The sequence below is a fragment of the Elephantulus edwardii genome, unplaced genomic scaffold (assembly GCF_000299155.1).
Source record: "Elephantulus edwardii isolate Elephantulus edwardi_28Jun2011 unplaced genomic scaffold, EleEdw1.0 scaffold00042, whole genome shotgun sequence".
Taxonomy (NCBI): Eukaryota; Metazoa; Chordata; class Mammalia; order Macroscelidea; family Macroscelididae; genus Elephantulus; species Elephantulus edwardii.
In genome coordinates, this window is record NW_006399792.1 from 3,688,244 (window position 1) to 3,710,639 (window position 22,396).

At 37.6% G+C, this 22,396-nt stretch overlaps 1 protein-coding gene across 2 annotated transcripts in view; it reads right to left on the reverse strand.

Moving 5' to 3' along the window:
* ARHGAP24 (Rho GTPase activating protein 24) overlaps positions 1-22,396 on the reverse strand; it is a 654,088-nt gene that overhangs the window by 290,198 nt on the left and 341,494 nt on the right. Inside the window, exon 1 of one of the 2 annotated variants that reach the window (XM_006885251.1) lies at positions 20,439-20,709. The exons of the other annotated variant lie outside the window; for it this stretch is intronic. The gene's annotated coding sequence lies outside the window, so the exon portion shown is untranslated. Of the gene's footprint in view, positions 1-20,438; positions 20,710-22,396 lie in introns of those variants that run through there. 2 annotated transcript variants of the gene reach the window in all.

Below are 22,396 nucleotides of genomic sequence, written 5' to 3' on the forward strand. Positions count from 1 at the left end.
TTGCCTTTGAACAGAACAGTTCTCTAACAAGGTAGAAGAACAGATATTTTATTCTGAGAAGAGCAAACTGATACAATCTTGTATGTGAAGTATAATTTAGCACAGTTTTCATATCCCAGAACTGGTCTAAATTTCAATGAAAAGAAATTGTCCTCCAAATGGCTGATATGATCAAGTTAAATAGACAGTCAAAACAAAATCCATCTTGAATTCAGAATTGTATTCTAAATTTCTCATATCGCGTTCATTTTTATAACGCTAAATCAAGATATATCATGTGTCAAAAGATGAATTTTGCTGCTGCATGAGACGCAAAATGCAATGTGAGAAATATCTAATGACTAATGAATTATTAAATCTTCCAAGACAGACAATTTAAAGCAGAACTTATCCAAATGTTGTCCGTGGACCACCTGCATTATAATCACCTAGGTAATGGGATCTTCTGAGAACACATACCAGACTTACTGAATCAGACTGGCTAGGTATAGGGCCAAAAGCTGCAAATTTTATGATCCTCAGGTAAATTCTGCACCTTCTATAAAATCTAAGACCCACATATTTACTAATAGAAGACAAAAGGAAAGAATATTTAAAGCCTGAACATTATAAGGCACACAAAACCCAGTTAACAAATGGTAACACATTCTTTGGGAGGAAAAATGTCACATTGATTGTTAACAGGTCTTCTTAAGGGTACATTGCACCTCAGAGAAGTGCGATCTTAATTTCCAGAAAGTTTTTATAGGAAGTGTATTGAAGTGGCAGGCACTAACTTCACCATGCTCTCACAATTCTCTGGGAGACTACCTGAACTCTGGAGTGGGAAAGAGTTGTGCTGCCAACCAAAAGGACTGCAGTGTGAATCACTCACTGCTCCAAAGGAGAAAGATGGGCTATCTCCTCCTATGCAATTTGCTGCCTCTGAAAACACGCTGGAGTGTCAGCTATGGATGTGTTTCAACTCTATGGAACATAGCAACAACCTTAACTGAGTCCAGAGCAAACAGGTGTGTTTTTCTCGTATGTGCCATGGAGTTAAATCCACTTTGTAGAAACCTATTATAGCACCATAGAACTGCCTCAGAGGGTTTCCCAGGCCTTCCTTAATTTTTACAGGAACATATTGTCAAATCTTTTCTCCTGTCAGGGCCTTAGCAAGACCAAATTTAGACTGTAATCTTTTTGAGTGATAACTCCCTTTGAAACCCTGCAGTGTTTTGCTTTCTGTAAAGTCTGCGACTTAGATGACTTTCCGTGACTTAAGTAAAAACAAAAACAAAAGCAAATAAAATGAAAAACCCAAACAAATCACATCCACTTCTAGTGTTGGCTCACTTTATAACAAGCACCCTGTCAGCCAAAAAATACTCTTACTGAACACAGTGAAATATCAGCATTTGTTTTCAGGTTACTTAAGAGGATACTAGGAAGAAAGAAAAAGATTACAAATGTTTGACATCATTAAGGAATTCTGGTGGTCAAGTCTATAGGGAGTTGTACTCTCACTGGAAGGTTGCTCCTGTCTGGCAATTCCATTCTACCAGCTGCTCCATGGGAGAGAGAGGAAAAATCTCCTCCCATGTGCTTTAGAGTCTAAAACCCCACTGGAACATCTAGTAGGTGTCAATTATGACTCAATAATGAGACTGAGCTCATATTTGTACCCATTAAAAAAATGTGACCCGACAGAGTGCAGAAGTTATTAAACAATATCATTAATATCACACACAAGCAAGATCATGACGAAAATTATACCGAAATGATTGGAAAAGCACATCTATTAGATGTGCAGGCTGGGTTTAGAAGAGGTTGTGCCACTAAGGATATTATAGCCAATATTAGATGGATTTTGGGTGAAAGTAGAGAGTACCAGAGGAATGTCTATCTGTGTTTCATTGACTATGAAAAGGCATTTAACTGTGTGGATCACAACAAATTGTGTTTAACCTTTAGGAGAATGAGAATCTCAGAACACTTGATTGTGTTTATGCAAAATCTTTACTTGGACCTGGAGGCTGTTGTCAGAACAGAGCAAGGAAACACTGCACAGTTCAAAATCAGGAAAGCTGTATGCCAGGAATGCTTACTATCTAAATACCTTTTCAATTTTTATGCAGAACAGATCATCTAGTAGGCTGGGCTCTTTGAAGAGGAATGTAGCATTAGGATTAAAGGAAGACTCATCAATAACCTGTGTTATGCAGATGATACAACCTTGCTCACAGAAACTGAGGAGAATCTGAGACATTCACTGCAGCAGGTCAAGGGCTGCATCCTTCAATATGGACTGGAGCGCAACATCAAGAAGACAAAGATTCTCACCATTGGACTGATTGTCAGCATTTTGATAGACAATAAAGAGGCTGAGATTGTTAATAGCTTCAGCTTGCTTGGTTCCACAATTAACACTCTTGGTTTTCCAGCAGCCAGGAAGTCAAAAGGCAAATTCGACAGAGTAGATCTGTTTTTCTTTTATTCTTGGTGTTGCTGATGTTAGACTTTAAACTTTGTGTCCTGAGATCACTTAAAATTATTTGTATGAAATGCAAACACTATACCAATATAAATTATCCAGAGGAATTCTTTTTTTATGAAATTTTCCTTTACTCTGGTAATATTTTAACAAGGGAAAGTAAGCTTGAATAAAAGGGAGAGGGGAAAACCCATAGTTATAGTTAACACTTTTCAATGTCGGCACTGACTCTATGCCTCCATTATGAGAAGAGGCTATTGAATTAACACACACACACAAACTTAAAATGCACCCAAATATCTTTCTGCTTTATTGTACTATCAGATGTTTTTTAATCATAGTTTTACTGGAGAAAAATTAATATATCATGGCTTATCAAAAGGACAAATAAATCTGTTCTGGAGAAATATAGTCACAATATTTCTAGAATGCATAACAGCAAGACTTAGTCTCATATATTTTGTACATGTAATTAGAAAGGGCCAGTCAATCACAAACAATAAAAGCTGCCGAGGTTGTGGAGAAACTGAAACACTTATTCACTGCTGGTGGGAGTGTAAAATGGTGCAACCATTATGGAAGGCTGTATGGTGCTCTCAAAAAGTTGCAAACAGAAATACCATTTGACCCAGCAATTCCACTACTGAGAATATACCCTCCCAAACAGGTATATATTTATATACACACACACGCCCATGTTTATTGGTGTGTTGTTCCCAATAGTAAGGAGATGGAAACAACCCAAGTGCCCACGAAAAAACGAATGGACAGGGAAGCTGTGGTATATTCATACAATAGAATACTATGTAGCACGGAAAAAAAAGGAACTCATGAAATATTATACAAAATGGGTGACCCTGGAGGACATTATGCTGAGTGAAATATCTCAGTCTCTAAAGGATAAATAATGCATATCACTGATATAAAACAGGACCGATATGGGAGTTGGGGGAAACTAAGAAAAGAGGAGATAAATAATGTACACTGCATTGAACAGATGAGGAATAGAACTGCTTAAAAGGAATATATAATTAGGACTTATTTGCATGACAACAGTCTAGGATAAGAGCTGCAAAGTTAAGTGGACAGCAGAGGGTGGTGGGCAGGCATGTAACAACAATGAAAGATTTTTTTTCAAAGAGAAAAGAGAACTGGGGGTGGGTGGACAGGAAGGAAAATGTGCAACAATGAATAAATCAAAATCCACGTGCTCTAAACTTTCATTAAAATCTCTCTCTCTCTCTCTCTCTCTCTCTCTCTATATATATATATATATAAAGAAAGAAAGACATCATACTACATGAAATAGAGGGTTAACATAGAAGAGGAAGACCTGTAATAAAATGTATTGACACATTGGTTACAATAGTGGCAGAGACAGTGAGAATGACACAGAATTGAACACTGTTTTATTCTTCTGTACTTGGAGACACTATGTTAAAGTTAACTGGATAACACTTAATGACAACAAAAAGTAAATGTAGAAAAAGAATGTGTGAAGGGCAAGAATCTGGAATATTTTATCAAAATGGAAAAACAAGCTATTGATGTCTCCTGCCTACATCTTTTTTACTTTTCAGCTGATTAGTCCAACAGAAAACTCAGAGAAGGAAACCAAGAAAACAATACCATTTACAAACCACAAACTGAGATACTTGGAAATGAACCTAACTAGAGACACAAAAGACCTGTACAAAGAAAACTACAGAACATTTCTGTGAGATACAATATAAGACCTAAATGAATGGAAAAAAGGGCCCTGTTCATGGTTAGGAAGACTCAATATTGTGAAAATGACAATCCTACCTAAAGGAATCTCAGTCCCAACACAGATATCAAATTCATTTTACAAGGAGATTGAAAGGGAAATTGTCAAATATATTTGAAGAGGAAAAAGATATGGAATAAGCAAAGCACTTCAGAAAAACAAAAATAAAGTGGCAGGCATAACACTTCCTGACCTCAAAGCCTACTACATCATAGTAGTAACCAAAACAGCATGGTCCTGGTACAATGACAGACACAAAGACTAACAGGATAGACTTGAGAACGAAATGTGTCCATATATCTAGGGTCAACCGATATTTGACAATAAAATAAAACCTATCAAATGAGAAAATGACAACCTCTTCAATAAATGGCTTTAGCAAAATTGGACCCACCTGCAGAAAGCTGAAGCAGGATCCATATCTCACACCATACACAAAAATCAACTCAAGGTGGATCACAGACCTAAGAGTAAAGCCCAAAACCATAAAGTTCATAAGAGATAAACTGGGATCAAACCGAGAAGGCCTAGCCTATGGTATAAAGAGATGGCAAAATTCAGCCAGAAATGCACAATGTGGAGATGATAAAATTGATGAATGAGACCTTCTAAAGATTAAATCTCTGTGCTTAAAAATTTTTTTTAACAAAGTGTAAAGAAAATCTACAAACTGGGAGCAAATATTTGGCAATTCCATCTCGGACAAGAATCTCATAACAAAAGTTTACAGAACACTCCTGGCTTCAAGAAGAAAAAGACTGATAACAAAATTACAAAATGGGCAAAAATCATGGAAAGACTTTTCACAGAAGAAGAAATGTGGATGACCAGCAGGCATATGAAGAAATGCTCTAAATCACTGGCAATAAGAAAGATGGAGATAAAAACTACAGTGAGATACCATCTTACCTCAGTAACAGTGGCAAAGTTTAGCAGGGCAGCAAGTAAGAAATGTTAGAGAGGCTGTGGAGAGGTGGGAAATCTCGTACACTGTTGTTGAGATTGTAAAATCGTGTAACCACTATGGGAGACAGTTTGGTGTTTTCTCAAAAAGTTGAACATAGTAGCTCCTTATGAGCCAGCTATTCCACTACTAAGAATATACCCCACAGAAATTAGTACAGAGACAGAAATTGAGATCTATACACCAATGTTCATAGCAGCATTATTCATCGCAAATCATGGAAACATCCCAAATATCTAACTGGAACTGAAGAGATAGAAAAATTGAGGAACATTCACACAATGGAATACTATGCATCACTCAGCAGCAAAGATTTTGGAACAGTTGCTTCATAGTTTGGGAGAGACTAGAGAGAATATGCTGAGTGAACAGTCTCATAAGGACAAATACTGCATAAGACCAGTATTGTAAAATAGAAGGATAATTAGTAAAACATTTATAGGGACTTATGGGAAGAAGCAGTGAGAGTGAATGGGTGAAGATGGGTAGAGGCAAAATCACGGGGTTACACACTTTGGTGGCTGGAGGGAAAGGGTGCAGAAAACGGGAAGGATCCAGCAGGGACCTGAAAAGAATGGGCAATGATGGGCAAGGTCCAATGGTGATTGATTTTATAAAACCTAATCCATAGGAATGAAACACAATACGAATGAAGAACAGTGTGACATGCAATGTATAGGAACTTTGTGAGTCAACCAATATAAATAAATATTTTTAAAAAGAAAAAAAAATGACAGACCAGTCAAACTTTTAAGAAATATACTTGCTTATTCTAATTGAGCTCATGAAAAGCCATGACTATTAGAAAGCATAGGAAAAAGCAGAAAAAATGATCATAAACAACTTGGTTGTTCAAAATGCCAGTAATAAACAGCTATATATCAATTATTTCACCAGGATTTATCCGCCTTTGGAATAATGAACTCATATTGTCTGTCAAATTGGAATTGACTCATAGCTCATGCTCCAGTGAATTTTTTGGAGGCAATAAATCGACTAGGGGGAGATTTTCTCCCATGGAAAGGCATACTCAAACTACCAGAGAGGTGCCCCCTTTGTTTTCACAATGTAACTCCTTACAGATACCCTGCTCCTTTGGAACAATGAGACTAGAGTAATTCTCTGAATTTTTGATTCATGTGTTAGGCACCATGCTCAACTCAATCCTCTGCACTAACTAAGGCAGAATTAATTAATATCTGACCTTCCAGTGAGTTTTCAGGACTATAAACCACACGTGAGGTGAGTGCCCATCTTTCATCCACAGAGAAGCTGGTGAATTCCAACTGCTCATCTTATGGGTGGCAGGTAAACTCTTTAGCTATGAGGCTCTGAAAATGCAAAGAACTAAAACCCTTCTTTTCAAAGATCGATAATCTAGCTGAGATAGGAAAATAGATCAGTAAGTAACAAATGAAAATGTAGTGTGACAAGAGCCATAGCAGTATAAAAGAAGTCAGAGAGAGCATTCTAGAGAAAGAACACTTCCCATAAAGACAAGACAGAAGAATGGTATTATTTAGGTTAGAATTTCAACTCCAGGTTGAAATATCACCAGCCTGGACAACCCCCACATGGGAGAACCTTGAGAAACACAAGTGCACATATTAAAAACAAACAGACAAACAAATAAACAAACAAAAAACCTGAGAAGATGGGGACAGATTAAAACAAACAAAAGAAAATATTCTTTTTTTTTTACTATGAAAGACCTAAACCAATACATACATACACACAGAAAATATACACATCTATTAATGCTTAAAATAAATTTCTGTCGAGATGTAACGCAGGGTTTAGGATAATCTTTGAAGAAGAACATCATGCTTGGAAAAGTGGAGGGTGGAGAAATACAGGAAGATCCTCAATCAGGTAAAATGATACAGTGATGATAGCAATAATCTCCAATGTGTCAGAGATTGTGAGGGTGGCACAGGATAGGGCAGAGTTTAAATCTGTTTCTCATAGGATTACTGAGTCATACTTGATTGACAGCACCTAACAGCATTAGCAAAAAGATGAAAATAATCTAAAAGACATTCAACAAAAATGACTGCTCTACATGAAGTGATGGAGGAAGAATTTTCTGTCTTTAATTGAGATATACTCACTCATTCTAATTTTGTTAACTGGTTTAATCAGGACTCCTGGTGGGTAAAGAATTCAGCTGTTAACCCAAAAGTAAGAAATTTGGACCAACAAATCACCTCAAGGGAGAATGAAGAGAGTGTGTGCTTCCCTCAAGATTTACAGCCCAGGGTCACTGTTGTTGTTATTATTGTTGTTATGTGTTGTGTACTGTTGAGTCAGAACTGACTCATAGCTGACCTCTCTGTGGGTTTTCCTTCAGAGGAAGTTAATTGCACTGGAGGAGAATTCCCATCCTTCTCCCATGGAGCAGCCAGTGGATTCGGATTGCATGCCTTTTGGGTTTGCAGGACAGTTTCTTGCCACTAGGCCATCAGTGATCCCTACACAGTCACCAGAATTTGGAATTGACTTAGTGGTATTGGGTGGGTTGTTTACTTTGGGAATTCCTATGAAAACATCCTTAGTCCTATTAGACTAACATTCAAGACATGTCCCTGAATTTATCACACCAGAGATTATTTCAATCTTCCTTTTCCTTTTTGGGTTTTATAGACTTCAAGAAAAAGAAACTAATTGAACTCATAAAAATAAACAAACTCGTTTGATATTCCACTTTTAGAATATTAAGAAAAATATAATAAAATAAAATGTGCTCTTTTTCCAACTAATGAACAAATGCATGGAAACTGCATAGAGTAATGTAGTTGGCACACTATAAGGGCTCACCAAATACTGAGTTCACATGTAAAATATGCCAGACGTAGGCCTTATACCATGAAATTCAACTCTAAAATCTGTGCTTCTATGAAGCTCTGGTAGCTTAGTTGTAAGGAATTCCACTGCCAATGCAAAGGTACACGGTTCAAATACACCTGCTGTTCTGCAGAAGAAACATAGACAGTCTCCTCCCCTTTACTGTCTCTGAAAACCTGCAGGAGGGTCAGCTGTGGGTTAGTTCCAACTTGATGGTACACCATAACATCAACCTATCCATTTACTAAGAACTCATTTAAAAAATATTTGGGGATGTAAATATATGTGCAATAGATTTTATTTTTTTCTAATGCTGTCCTTTATAGTACCATGAAGAGTAGGTCTCAGACAAGTGTAGGCTAGAATATTGTCTGTCCACTGAAGAAAAAACAAAGGAACAAGAAAAAACTTACTATGTGAAACAAGTCTTGGTTTTATCTTCTTAAATATTTTGTTCGAATGTTCCATAAACACCAGTGTCCCAGGAAATACTTTAGCAAATACTCATTAACAAGATGACAGTTATTTTAAAATGTTCCCATAACTATTATATGTTCATCATCACTTGTGTAATAAAGACTCTGGCATGAGATCTTGCGTTCCTTCTGTAGTATGAGAATGCTTCACTTCCCTTCCCTAGGGATTTTCAAGAGAATAGGAGACATGGCTAACCTCTTACTCAGAGGGATGGAAATTATGCTTCCACTTCCTCTCCCGAATAAATTCCTTGCCCAGTCATTACTTCTTCCCGACAAAAAATGTGGACTCAATACTTAGAAGACTAGTTTTTAAATGAGTAATATTTCTGAACTTAGACTTTTGGTGCTATATGAAGAGGGCTTCAACTATACTAATTTCTAAAGTATTAATGCTCTAAAACCAATAAATCATTAAAAGATATATTATGTGAAAGGATATTATTCTATTTTCTTTTTCATGACAAAACGTATTTTTAAAAAGCAGCTTCTAATACTGGAGACCATGTCTATTGTGTATGATAGAGTCATAGAATAGGATATAAATCTGTGGCAAGTAGTTTTTCCTAAGTGTTCTGAATGGCTTAGGAAAAATTCCTAGTAAAGTATCACATGGGGGAAAAAAGACACAAGGCAAAGTTGCAGTATTAATCAGTATTATGAAAAGAACCTTAATTAAGTATGTATGTCATGTATAAGTACAAAACAAACAAACCTCATTGCCATCTAGATGGGACTAACACATAGCTGACCCGCTATTAGGTTTAAACACAATGGAAGAGATTACCCATATTTTTCCTACAGAGTCACTGGTGGATTTGAACTGCCAGAGAATTATGGGCTTTGGTTTAGCAGCACAACACATTGTGGACTATGGCAGGCAAGTTTTCTATATGTTGTGTACACTATTAGAGAAAATAAATAAATTCAATAGGGAATAGAGATTGGCAACAATAAATTTTCCTTTCATATCATCACTATCCTTATAATTGTCATAATTGCTAGCTCTCTTGTCCACAATAAAGGCATTTTTTTACCATTTTCTTTCAATTTTATTGCATCCTCCTTAAAGCATTTCCAGTGCAGTGATGAAAAGCAGACTAATGCTACTTTACCTTACAGAACTTGCACTATGTCCAGAGAAAGACAAAGAAAAAATTATTTGCATTAAATATATCCAATAGCAAGCCGAATGGAGTAGAAAGTAAAGCAAAATGGAAAATGTTCCTTGGTATACATATAACACAACCTTGCTCACAGAAACTGAGGAGGACCCGAAGCATTTGTTGCAGAAGATTGAGGACTGCAATCTTTAGTTTCATTGAACCTCAACATCAAGAAGACAAAAATTCTCACCACTGGGCCAACTGGCATTAATTAAGATAGAGAAGAGATTAAGGTTTTTAACCATTTCAGCTTGTTCAGTTTCACAATCAACACTCTTGGCACCTGCAGTCAATCAAAAGACAAATTGCTCTGGGGAAAGCTATTTTTGTGTTAGGGACCTATCAAAAGTGCTAAAGGGCAATGATGCCAGTCAGGAGTCTAAGGTATGGATGATTCAGGCCACAGGCTTTGCAATTACATGCTAGCGTCAGAGAGTTGGACAATGACCAAAAATGACAAAAGAGGAATTGATGCCTTTGAATTGCGTTGCAGGAGAAGAGTATTAAACATACTATAGACTGCCAAGAGAACAAACTGGTTCATCCTGGAGAGGGTAAAAACAGGCTGCTCCTTGGAGGCAAAGACTTTGAAGTTCTGTTTCAAATACATTAGGTGTGTGGCCAAAAGGGACGAGTCCCTGGAGAAGGATGTCATGCTTAATAAAGGTAGAGGAACAGTGCAGGAGAGGAAGACCCTGAATGATATGGATTGACACAGAAACTGGAATAATGAATGTAGGTGTGCTGTAGACAGTGAGACTGAATCAGGATAGAGCAGAGTTCAGAGCTATTATACATAGGGTTGCTTTGAGTCACAGGTGACTTGATGGCATATAACAACAGTAGTAGTATTATTACCACTGAGATTTAGAAAAATGCTAAGAAGGAACAGATACAATACGGGAGAGCATGGGTCTGACTTCTGCTACAAAAGGAGGATCTGTCCCCATTAATAACATCCATGTTGTTGTTGTTGTTAATTGCCTTTGAATCGAGCACAACTCATAGTGACCCCATGAACAAAAGGCCTGAAGCCCATCTGCAACTATCAACATTTGTCAAAGTTCATAGAGCTTACAGAGGCATGTAATTTAGGAAGTGGATGTCACTCTGCTTCCAAACCTGTAATAGTATGTTATTGTTTTTATATGCCTCTGAGTTGCTTGCGATGTATAGTAACCCTATGTACAGCAGCTCTGAACCCTTCCCTGTCCTGAGCCAGTCTATCTCCGATCCACCAACCCCCATCATCCCAGTTACTGTATCAGTCCATCTCATCCTGGGTCTCCCTCTTCTGTGCTGTCTGTCCACCCTTCCGAGCATTATGTCCTTCTCCAAGGACTGATCTCTCCTGGCCATGTGCCCAAAGTAAGTGGGGTTGAGCTTCAAAATCCTAGCCTCCAAGGAGAGACATGGCTTCACTCTCCCCAAGATAGAACTATTTCTCTTCTTGGCAGTCCATGGCATGTTCAAGACTCTTCTCCAGCACCACAACTCAAAGGCATCTCTTCTTCTGTCATCCTTAGTCATTGTCCAACTCTCTGAAGCTTAACAAGTAATTAAGAAGACCATGGCCTGGATTAGGTACACCTTTGTATCTAGACTGACATCGCTGCTCTTCAGCACTCTGGAGAGGTCCATGACAACAAATTTTCCCAAAGCAATTTGTCTTTTGATTTCCTCACTGCTGGTGTTAAGAGTATTGATTATGGCTCCAAGTAAGCTGTAAATGTTAGCAACATAATTATCTTCTCCATCTAAGATGGTGTTGCCAATTAGCCCAGTGATGAGAATCTTTTTCTTCTTGATGTTAAAGCTTCAATCCATATTGAAGACTACAGTCTTTGACCTTCTGCAGAAAGTGCTTCAGGTCCTCCTCAGTTTCAGCAAACAAAGTTGTATCATCTGCACATCGTAGATTGTTAAAGAATCGTCCTCCAATCCTAATGCCACACTCCTCCTCATAAAGCCCTGCTTCTTTAATGATCTGTTCTGCATACAGATTGATAAGGTACGGAGACAGGATGCACCCCTGACACACTTCTTTCCTGATTTTGAACCATGCAGTGTTTCCTTGCTCTGTTTTGAAGAGTGCTTCTTGGTCCAAATATAGGTTTCATATAAGCACGATCAAGTGTTCTGAGATTCACATTTTCTTCAAAGTTAGCCGCAACTACTGTGATCTGCACAGTCAAATGCCTTGGCATAGTCAATGAAACACAGATGAACTTTCTTCTGGTCCTCTCTGCTTTCTGCCAAGATCCATCTGACATTGGCAATAATGTCCCTAGTGCTACTACCTCTTCTAAACCCAGCCTGTATTTCTGGTAGTTCTCCGTTAATGTACTGTACAAGTCTTTTCTGGATAATCTTCAGCAGGATTTTGCTAGTCAGAGATATTAGTGATATTGTTCAATAATTTCCACTCTCTATCAGGTCACCTTTTTTTTAAGGAGTGAGAATAAATATAGATCTCTTCCAGTTAGTTGGCCAAGTAGTTGTCCTCCAAATCCCTGGCACAACTTGGTGAGCACATACAGGGCAGCATCTGTTTGCTGAAATAATGTCAATTGGTATTCTATCAATATCTGGGGCTTTATTTTTTGCCAAGTCCTTCAGACAACCATAGTACGAAACAAGTAGCTACAAGATAGATGCCATCTCACATGCTCCTGACCTATTTCTATGAATTATTGGAGCCAATGATCCCCGAAGAGAGCCACATGGCCCCCAGAGAGTGCCACCCAGCCTCAGGGAAGAACCACTCAGCCCCTGAGGAGAGACTTCTGGCCACTGGGGAGAGCTGCCTGGTTCCTAGGGAGAGCTACCTGGCTCCTGGAGAGTACCACCAGGCCCTTGGGGAGAGCCACCTAGTGTGTATGAGGAACTTAATCTAAACCACTTTCCTCTATCTCCTCCTCCAGTACACTTGCAAGAAACACCCCTATAGTCCTTCTCTTTGTACCTCACAAGTTTGTTCTAAGTTTGTTCTCTTTTCCATAGGTACCCCTACATAATCCAAACACTGAGTCTTCTTCCAGAACCTGAACTTGAACTGGTTCCAGAGACAAAAGGGAAATATAACTGCCAGCTAAGGAAGCAAAGGTGGATGGAGTCTCAAAGTTCAGCCAGCCACTCCCACTGGACTCACTTGCACATATACCTGTAGTCCAGAGGGCAGAAAATATCATGAAAATATCTTCTAACTGAACAAGAAGCCATGTAGCTTCAACTCAAGATCGCCAGTAATGTGTTAAAGTGGGCTGATCTTCCACTTCATCAGCCAGAGAGTCTGTGTTTCTATTCTCAAATGGGAAATCCACAAATGAGAAAGACAATCTCTTTGTTAAAAATAAGTAAAGAAAATAAAATCACCATTACTCTTTCTTTTCTGGTCCCCACTGGATCTTTCTCATTTTGTTAACCCACTCCTTCCACCCACTAAATTGTGCAACACTGTGACTCCATTCCTACCAATTGTCACCCTTCTTTTCCCATCCCTTAACCTTTTGGATCTCATATATGTTTTTTACAATATAAAAATAAATCCTTTTTAAAAAAAAAAAGTCTAGATCCAGCTCAGCAGCACAAATAAACCTCTGGTTTCCTCAATTGTCCAGCAAAGTATCTGAAAGCAGTTACAAGTCAGGTTTTAATTCTTCAGGAAGCAAAATTTTTAACTGTGGCTCCTTCACCAGGATTCCTCTGGTTATCCCTTGCCACAGTTACTTTTCACAGTAGCACCACAGTCTATTCACCCTTTCTCTACCATCATCTCTCACAGTGTGGAAAGTGCTCTTTTATATTGGTCCCATAGTTGTTAATGATTTGCAAGACCATGTGTCTTCACTTAAGGTAACTGGAGACCATGCCCCCTGTGGGGTCTAAATGCAATGGACAGAAAAGCCAACTTTCCAGGTTTCTGACACCACAAATGCCAATATTTATCTAGAACTGTAACTGATCTGTTGTTGTTGTTGTTGCTGTAGATGCCATTAAGTCAAGTATAAATGGTCTAGCAATGTGAAAAATGACTTAAAATGTTATTATCATCTGACTATAGTTCCTGCTTAAAGTGCTTTAGATCCAATTATATTTAGTTTTTCTTTAGATCTGCAGGTTTCCCCCCTTCTGCTTTGATTTATTGTTGTTGCTTTTGTTAAGGCCAGATTTATACTGTTAGGTTTAGAGTCATACTGCTCAGTTCTTCACCATTCTGCTCTCATCACTGCTATGTTTGAGCCCACTGTTAAATGCTAAGTATTTTGTGGTACAGTGGGTTCCATGTTGTACCACTAGCCAGAATGTCAGGAGTGAAAATCCATCAGTTGCTTCTCAAGAGAAAAATGGGTACAGTCTCAGAAACCTGATAGAAATATCTCTGAATTGGAATTGATTCAATGACAATGGGGTTTTTTGTTGTTGTTGTTGTTGCTGTTATAGCCAAACAAAACATTTTAAAAGAATATAGGAAAAAAGAGTGTAAAATTATGCTAAATATTTACTTTCTGAATTATTGTTAATTTTGGCATAGTCCCTAGTGTGTTGTTTTGTGCTGCTTAGCTCAGATAGTTTGAAGAGCTCCACCAGAGCTCTGAAGGAAGAAGATGAAAATTGTCTTTCTGTAAAGCTTAACAGTCTCAGAAACCCAGCGAAAGGTCAACATGAGTCAAGATAAACTCTACAGCAGTGAACTTGTTTTTGTTTGTTTTTAATGTTCTGATGGTATAGTTATGTGTTGCACATCTAATTGACAGGTCAGTGGTTGGATCTCACTAGCTTCTCCTTAGAAGAATGATGGGTAGTTTCCTCCTGTAAAGATTTACAGCCTCTGAAACTTGATTGATGGTCATTTTGAGTCAGAATCAACTCTTTAACAGTAAGAAGAATAGATACTCAACACAGTGGTGGCAACAAGTAGTTCAAACATAGTGATGATGTAAGGATGATATTGCAAGACCTGATAGTATTTCGTTCTGTTGTGCATAGGTCATTATGAGATGGAATTAACCTAATAACAATAAAATAAATAATTGAAAGAACTCTGAGCTCAAATATTCACCAAATGGTCGGTGGTTTGAACCCAGCAGCCAATGTGTGAAAGAAAGATGTAGTAGTCTGTTTCTGTAGAGATTATAGCCTTAAAGGCTATATGGAACAGTTTTACAAGGTAGTTTGTAGTTGAAATCCAATTCACATGCTAGGTTATACACAACTGAATGTTAGTTTCCTTAATAATAAATTACTGTTCTAAATTCCTTGTTTTTAACTGCAATTTCCTAAGTTATTAATTGTAATCCATTTTCTTGTTTTAGCATGACCTGATTAATCACCCAGCAGTAAACGAAGTAATAAATATTCCAGTAATAAAATATAAAGTATAATAGTTTTCAGTATTATATTCAGTACCTGAATTATAAATAAGGTCTATTCGTAAGTGTGTTTTTAAGTAAGTCTTTAAGTTAAATTAGTAGATAAGGTGGGATATATGCATAGGGTACCTACTTAGCATAAGATTGCTAACTGAAAGGTCAGCAGTTCCAATCTACCAGCCACTCCATAAGAGGTGATTGGCGTCTCCTCCAGTAAAGGTGTATAACTTCAGAAACCAGGTAGAGGGTATCACGAGTCAGAACTGAGTTGATAGCAGTGGGTTGGCTTGTTGTATTTTTTGGTTTATTTGGCGTTTTTTAATTGTAATTAAGAGTTGTTAATTACCCTTAATTATCCTTTTTTAAAGGTAATTAAGAGTTGATAGTGACTAGCAACTGGGATACTGTTTTATTTATTAATGTACTTTTAACTTAACGGTAAGTAACTTTGAAAACATTTATTGATTTTGCAATAAGAACAAATATAACTTTGGTTGTTAATTACTTCACATCTTAATTTCCCCCCAAAAAAATCCAAAACCTGAAACAATGTGAATGAATAAAAACCTACTTGTTAGGTTGAAACATTTTTTTCTGAAAGAACTTAAATGAAGATAAGATGAACTTGAGTTTTTATGAGAATAAAGCATTATCTCTGCCTCTATTCAACAACTTCAGAAATATCATGTCCAGAAGTGTTAGGCATCTCCATGGAAATCATAAATCTTTCTCACTGAGCTCAACTTCATGGAGGGCTGAGTTCCAAGGCTTCTGGAGAAATCACATGAGGGTGTGTTAAGAAGGACCTTATAAGGCATTAACTGTGAACATGGGCATATATTGGTAGCTTCTCTTTTCAAAGGACCTTTTGAATTTGAAGTTTTCCTAAGATTGTAATGATATAGACAAAAAAAAAAGGTGGTTTTTTATTTGGATTTTTTTTTTAAGTTTAGGCCTTGAGATAGTAGTTTTTACTATAAAAGATAAGTTCCCTGCTTAGAAAAAAAAAAAGAAAGAAAAGAAAATGTTAGTTTTCCTAGTTAGGTAAGAATGTGAAAATAAAATTTTTACTAAAAAATAATCACGTGATTAAATGTTGAATTAACTTGTAATTGTAGACTATCCGTTTAAAAGGATTAGGTTTTGATATGAACAACATATATTTTAAAACAATATTTTTTAATAGAAAAGGCTTGGGAGCAAATGAAGCCAGATTTCTAGCTTGGAAACAAAGCTTTCATAATTATGAGGATCCTTAATTCACTGTTATGATAAAAGGAGGCCTATAATTTATTGTTTCAAACAGAAATAAATTGTCATTTAAACTAGAAAAAAGCTAACACACAGGGAGGATGTTTAGAGTAACTATTAAAAATCTTAAATTAAAAAGCAGCAAATAAAAGGGACCACTAATACAGAAGGCCACGTTGCTTAAGTCTAAATAAAGCTCCTGAGCCAGGTACTTATGCATGAACTAAAATAAAATTGGTATTTAGCATTTCCCTAGATTCAGTTTATAGCTTAATGTCTTAACCTTATATATCCAGTTTTCATTGTGTGTGTGTATGTGTAGGTAGAATGGAATGAATAAAAATGATCTCCAACATTATCAATACCCTTGAGAAAACTCTGATTTACTGCATTTTGCACTCCACAGCATAAAGATATTGGAAGATAAAAAAATACACTGTGCTTTTAAAATTCACTGTAGATGGTATATAAAATTGCTTTATAATAACATTTTTAGCATACAAAAACTTGATGAAAAAATAGATTGCATTTAAGGAAATCAAGAAACCACAGATAAAACTAGAATTGTCTTAGCTATTTTTAAAAGCAGGAAAATTGTATAAACATGAACACTTTATCCCTTTATTCATTCTTTCTCACAAGGCATCTTATGGCATTTTCCAGCTATTCATGCTTATGTACAGTATGTGTTTGATTAGGACTTTGATTTTAAAAAAACAAAACACAAAACCTTAGTACTTGATTATTACTGCCTCTTGAGATTTAGTCACTGATTCCTTCACATATACCTAGCAACTTTATGAAAAAGGAGAACAAACAGCACTTTCTGTATCAAACAGAGTAACACTTTACTTATTCCAGAGTCACTTCCATGGCAACTGCTACTACAGAACACAACTAAGAGCTTGGACACACGCCAAAAATCCCCTGAGTACCCAAAATAGATGTCATCATGCCCATGCATTTGGACGCATGATTTTCCCATTAGTGACTCTTTGGGCCCTCTGGTAAAGTTATAGATGTGTATGCCAGTCATCATACATTGTCATTTTCCCCTAGTTTTCTTAATCAAAGCAAGGAAGAAACAATAATGATAAAGAAAGGGTCAACGTTAAAGAGATGTAAAAGGAACGCAATCTGCAGGCACTAAATACATACAGGATATATACTCAATAGAGAGGTTAGATATGCAGGAGAAAACAGTGTACTACAAACATAATGCAATGATTTAAAAAGCATGGTGATTAGGTGAAATTCTGAATGTAAAAAGAAAATGTTAACACATCAAAAGAATAGGCTCCAAAGATCCCTTTGTCATCACAGTGTAGACTTATTCCGTAACCATGTGTGTCCCTAGGGAGGATGCTGGATACTCCAGAAAACATTGCTCTGAATTTCCAAGAATTTTACAGTTCCAACTCATAGTGGTCTTTCATCAGTTTTGGAGGCTATTCATAGCAACAGAAGCCATTTTCCATCTTTCCTGCAGAGCAGCTGATGGATTGAACTTCCAGAGATACTCAGCCTTAGGGTTAGCAACACAATTCATTGTAGACTGTCACAGTAACTCTCTTAATTGAATTCAATCCCTGTTGAATAGGTAGTATTATACATTGCAGGTCTTAGAAGGAAATCCCAAAATGGCTAGGGCCTTTGCAACAATTTTGAGGATTTTGGTGGTAAATTTGTAGGCTTCACTTGTTACTGCAATGTGCTGTCGAGTCAGAACCAATGCACATCTGACCCTATAGCAAGTTTTCAGATGCAGCAAAACACAGGAAGGAGATTGCCCATCTTACTTCTGAAGAGTAGTGGATGGATTTAAACGGCTTGCTTTCAGGTTGGCAAAGCAATTCCTTAACAATACTCACAATGTCTCCCTTATATACCTATGCTGGTGTTATGTACTGTTGAGTCAGAACCAATGCATGGCTGACTCTTCATTGGGTTTTCAGAGACAGTAAATCACATGAGAGGAGGAGGCTGCCAATCTTTCTCCTGCACAGTTGCAGGTGGATTGAAACCACAGGTCTTCAGGTGACAGTGCAGTTCCTTACTACTAGGCTACTAGAGCTCCCTTAGAGATGAGTGTTTTTGTTGTTGTTAAGTGTCATTGAATAGAATACAATTCATAGAGACTGTATGAACAACAGACCTGAACTGTGTCTTATCCTATATCATCCTCATTGTCTCCGACATACTTCAGCCCAGTGCTGCAGTCTCTGTGTCAATCTACCTCTTTCACTGACCCTCTACCTTTCTAAGCATATATACCTTTCCAAACATATATCCCTTTCCAAGGAATAACCTCTCTTAACAACATATCCAAAGTATATCAGATGAAGCTTTATTATCTTTTTCTCCAAGGAGCACACTGACTTTACTTTCTTCAAGATATTTCATTTTTTGCCAGTCGACGGAATATTCAGTACTCTTTTTCAACACCACACCTCAAAGGCATCAATTCCTATTTTCATCCTTATTCATTTTGTAACTCTCAGATGTATGCCAAGTATTTGAAAAGAACATGATCTGAATCAGGCACACCTTACTCTTCAATCTGATATCATTGCTCCTTAATAATTTGGGGAGGTCACTGCCTGGGGTATAGAACTCCCTGTTTTGTTTTCATTGTTTGTTTATCAACAAGCTACAAATGTTCTATTAGCCAGTCAAGCATCTGGACCATTAGGCTACACAGGATCCTCTTTCTATAGTTCAAGGTCACTTTGGCCCATTCCCCTAGTTCGGCTTCATGAGCTCTTTTATAGCTCAATGACCTGAAACTTATCACAAATGGCACTTTTATAGGAATTTCAGTCTCTTAAGGAGAATTAGTTCAGCTTGCTCAGGTCCACACTCATCACTCTTGGTACCAACAGCCAGGAAGTTAAAAGACATATTGGATTGGGAAAAGTCTGCTGTCAGGGACCTCTCCAGAGTGCTGAAGTGCAAAGATGTCAATTTAGAGACTAAGGTGTGCCTATTCAAGCCATAGTCAATTGCAATTACTTGCTATGCATCAGAAAGCTAGACAATGAATAAAGATGACAGAAGAAGAATAGGATGCCTTTGAGTTGTGGTGCAGGAGAAGAAATTTGGCATTCCAGGAGATCAAATAGTCTGTCCTGGAGAGGGTGAAACCAAGATGCTCATTGGAAGCAAGGATTTTGAAACTCCATCCCACCTACTTTGGGCATGTTGCCAGGAGAGCCAGTCCTTGGAAAAGGACATTAAAAATACTTGGAAGAGTAGAAGGACAACACAGGAAAGAAAGGCCCTGGAGGAGATAGATCAACACAATGACTGGGGTACTGGGGGCAAGTGTGTCAATGACAGTGAGACTGGCTCGGGATAGAACAGGGTTCAGAGGTACTGTACATAGGGTCTCTATGAATTGCAGTCAACTCAATGGTACATAACAATAGCAAGAACAAAATGAATGAGGCTAAAGTCAAATAAATTGGCTTAATAAATAAAGGAAAACTTACTAAATCTGTTTAAATTGGTAAAAATGTTACTTAAATTTTTTAGAATAATACAAAGGATTTTAAAAATAAAAACAAAAGCATGCAGGTGAGAGAAGATTTAAAGTAATTAAATACAGAAGAAAACCAGACGCAAAGTGAAATTTAAAAAAGTTTTTGTGCAAGTTAGACACACCAGGCTGTGAGGAGGTTCAGTTAAAGTGCCCTGGACTTGTTCTTCCAGGTCCTCTTATCTGATTGGCTCTGTACCGGTTCTATACACTTAAAGATGCATTAACCATCGCCCCTCCCCCTCAGTCCATAACATTCAATGCATTCTTTAATGTGAAAGCCTAACCCGCTTTCCCCAATCCAAACAATAAAACATAAAAACCATATACCACATATGTAACCGAGGGGCAAAACTAAGCCCAGCTTTAAATTAAATAGCCACCACCATTTGTTTCCTGAACACTAAACAAAACATACAATCCGAGGAGTAGCTTCAAACACCAACCTCCCCAAATCACAGGGAAGAAGCTCAAATATTTTAAAGATTTCCTTGAGAATAATGGTGAGACAGGGTGAAAAGATAAGAATGCTTGCCCCCGACACAAATGAAACCTGAAGATTTCAACGAGTGAAAAACAGTACCTTATATGTAACTGGTCTTGCCTACTCCCAGCTGTTTCCTGTGCCGACTCTTGTTTAACTGTCTACTGCCTTCAGTTTAAAGTTAATTCTGTTGGCAGAAAAAGTACAGAGCTTGTCTGGAAAACACTGTTGTACATAAACCATTCCTTTCAAAGCGATGGGAGCTATATTTAAGCTTTCGTGTAGAAGAGGATATAAACTCTTCCTGAAGCTAATTTTCTTCCTTCTCCTTCCCCTCAGACTTAGTCAGTATCCTCTTATCCCATATATTGAAGAAAGAGACAGAGTGAAGGGGGGAAAGCGCCACGAAAATATACCTTAAATAATGTAATATGTGAGCATTTGGAAAAAGGAAAACGCTAAGGATTAGGAGAAAGAAAGAAAAAAATGAGAGCCATAGAAAGTTTTTTAGAAACTTAATTACAGTTAAGCCTGAGAACTTCAATTTATGTATAAGAAATTTGATGATCTGTGAAAATATGATTGTGTACAATGCCACAGTTAAGAATATATACTAGATCCCACAACTCCCAATTTAACTACTCCAAGAGGCTTAATGTTAAGAAATAGTGCTGCTAAAAGGAAGGCACATGGTTCAAAATCACTAGTTGCTCTGAGGGTGACAGATAAGGCAATGTCTTCCTGTGCAATACACAGCCTCTGAAAACCTGCTAGAGGGTTAGTAGGGGTCGATTCCAATGTGAGGGTACACAACAACAAGTATCGAAAAGGGGCTCTGGTCACCTATGGGTTAGAAGTTGTACTGCCATCCCAAAGGCACACAGTTTAAATCCACCTGCTGCTCTGTGAGAGAAAGGTGGACAATCTCCTTCGCAATTTACTCCCTCTGAAAACCCACTGGATGATCAGCTTTGACTTGATTCCAACTCAATGTTATATAACAATATATATATATATGCTTTCAGCCTTTGTACCTTATATGATATTCAAAGTGGCAGAGTAAATAAAGATAGGACAATCACCAAATGTTGTTAGGTGTCTTCAAGTCGAGTACAGCAGGTAGAGACCCTATCAATAACAGATCTGAACCATGCCCTATACTGTGCCCTCTTCATCATTTCTGACACACTTAAAGCCCACTGCCGGTGTCACTGTGTCAGTTCATCTAGCTGAGGCTCTTACCTCTCTTACTGACCCTCCACCTTTCCAAGCAGGATGTATTTTGTACACTCACTGGTTTAACATCACAAATTTCTTTTTTTTTTTTTTAAATCACCACAAAGAGCAACTTTACACATGGACCTCACCTGATGGATTGCATAGGAAAGAATTGTTAGAGAAGATCAATATCGGCAATCAACATCAGGCCAGGTCCCGACTGAGGACCACACCATCAATTAGTTGTGTGCAAGTTCAGACTGAAGGTGAAGAAAATGAAAGAAAGTCCACAAGAACCAAAAATATGATCTTGAGTCTATTCTACCTGAACAACCAATTGTTAAGTGTCATCAAGTTGAGAAGAATGACTCATAACAATCCTATGAAGAACAGATGTGAAACTTGTCCTATCCTGTGCTGTTCTCACACTCTCTGACACATTTGAGAGCATTGATGGAGTAATTGTGTCAATCTATGCAGGAGTGGCATCCACTTCCGAAATGACTTCCCTCCAGAAACTCTATGTACAAACAGTGCTCAGGCCGTTCTTTCAGTCATCTATGACTCAATGGCACTAAACAACAACAAATGGTTTAGTATCTTCCTCTCCTATGTTGTTCCTCCACCTTTCCAAGTATGATTTCTCTCTCCAAGCAATAGCCTCTCCTAGCAACATGCCCAAATTATGTGAGGTAAATCTTTATCATTTTTACCTTCAACAATCACACTGACTGCACCTTCTCCAAGACACATCTGTTCATTTGGCAGTCCATAGGCTATACCTGCATGACCAAATCTGGGATTGCGATTCTTCTCAATATTAACTATAATTTGCTATT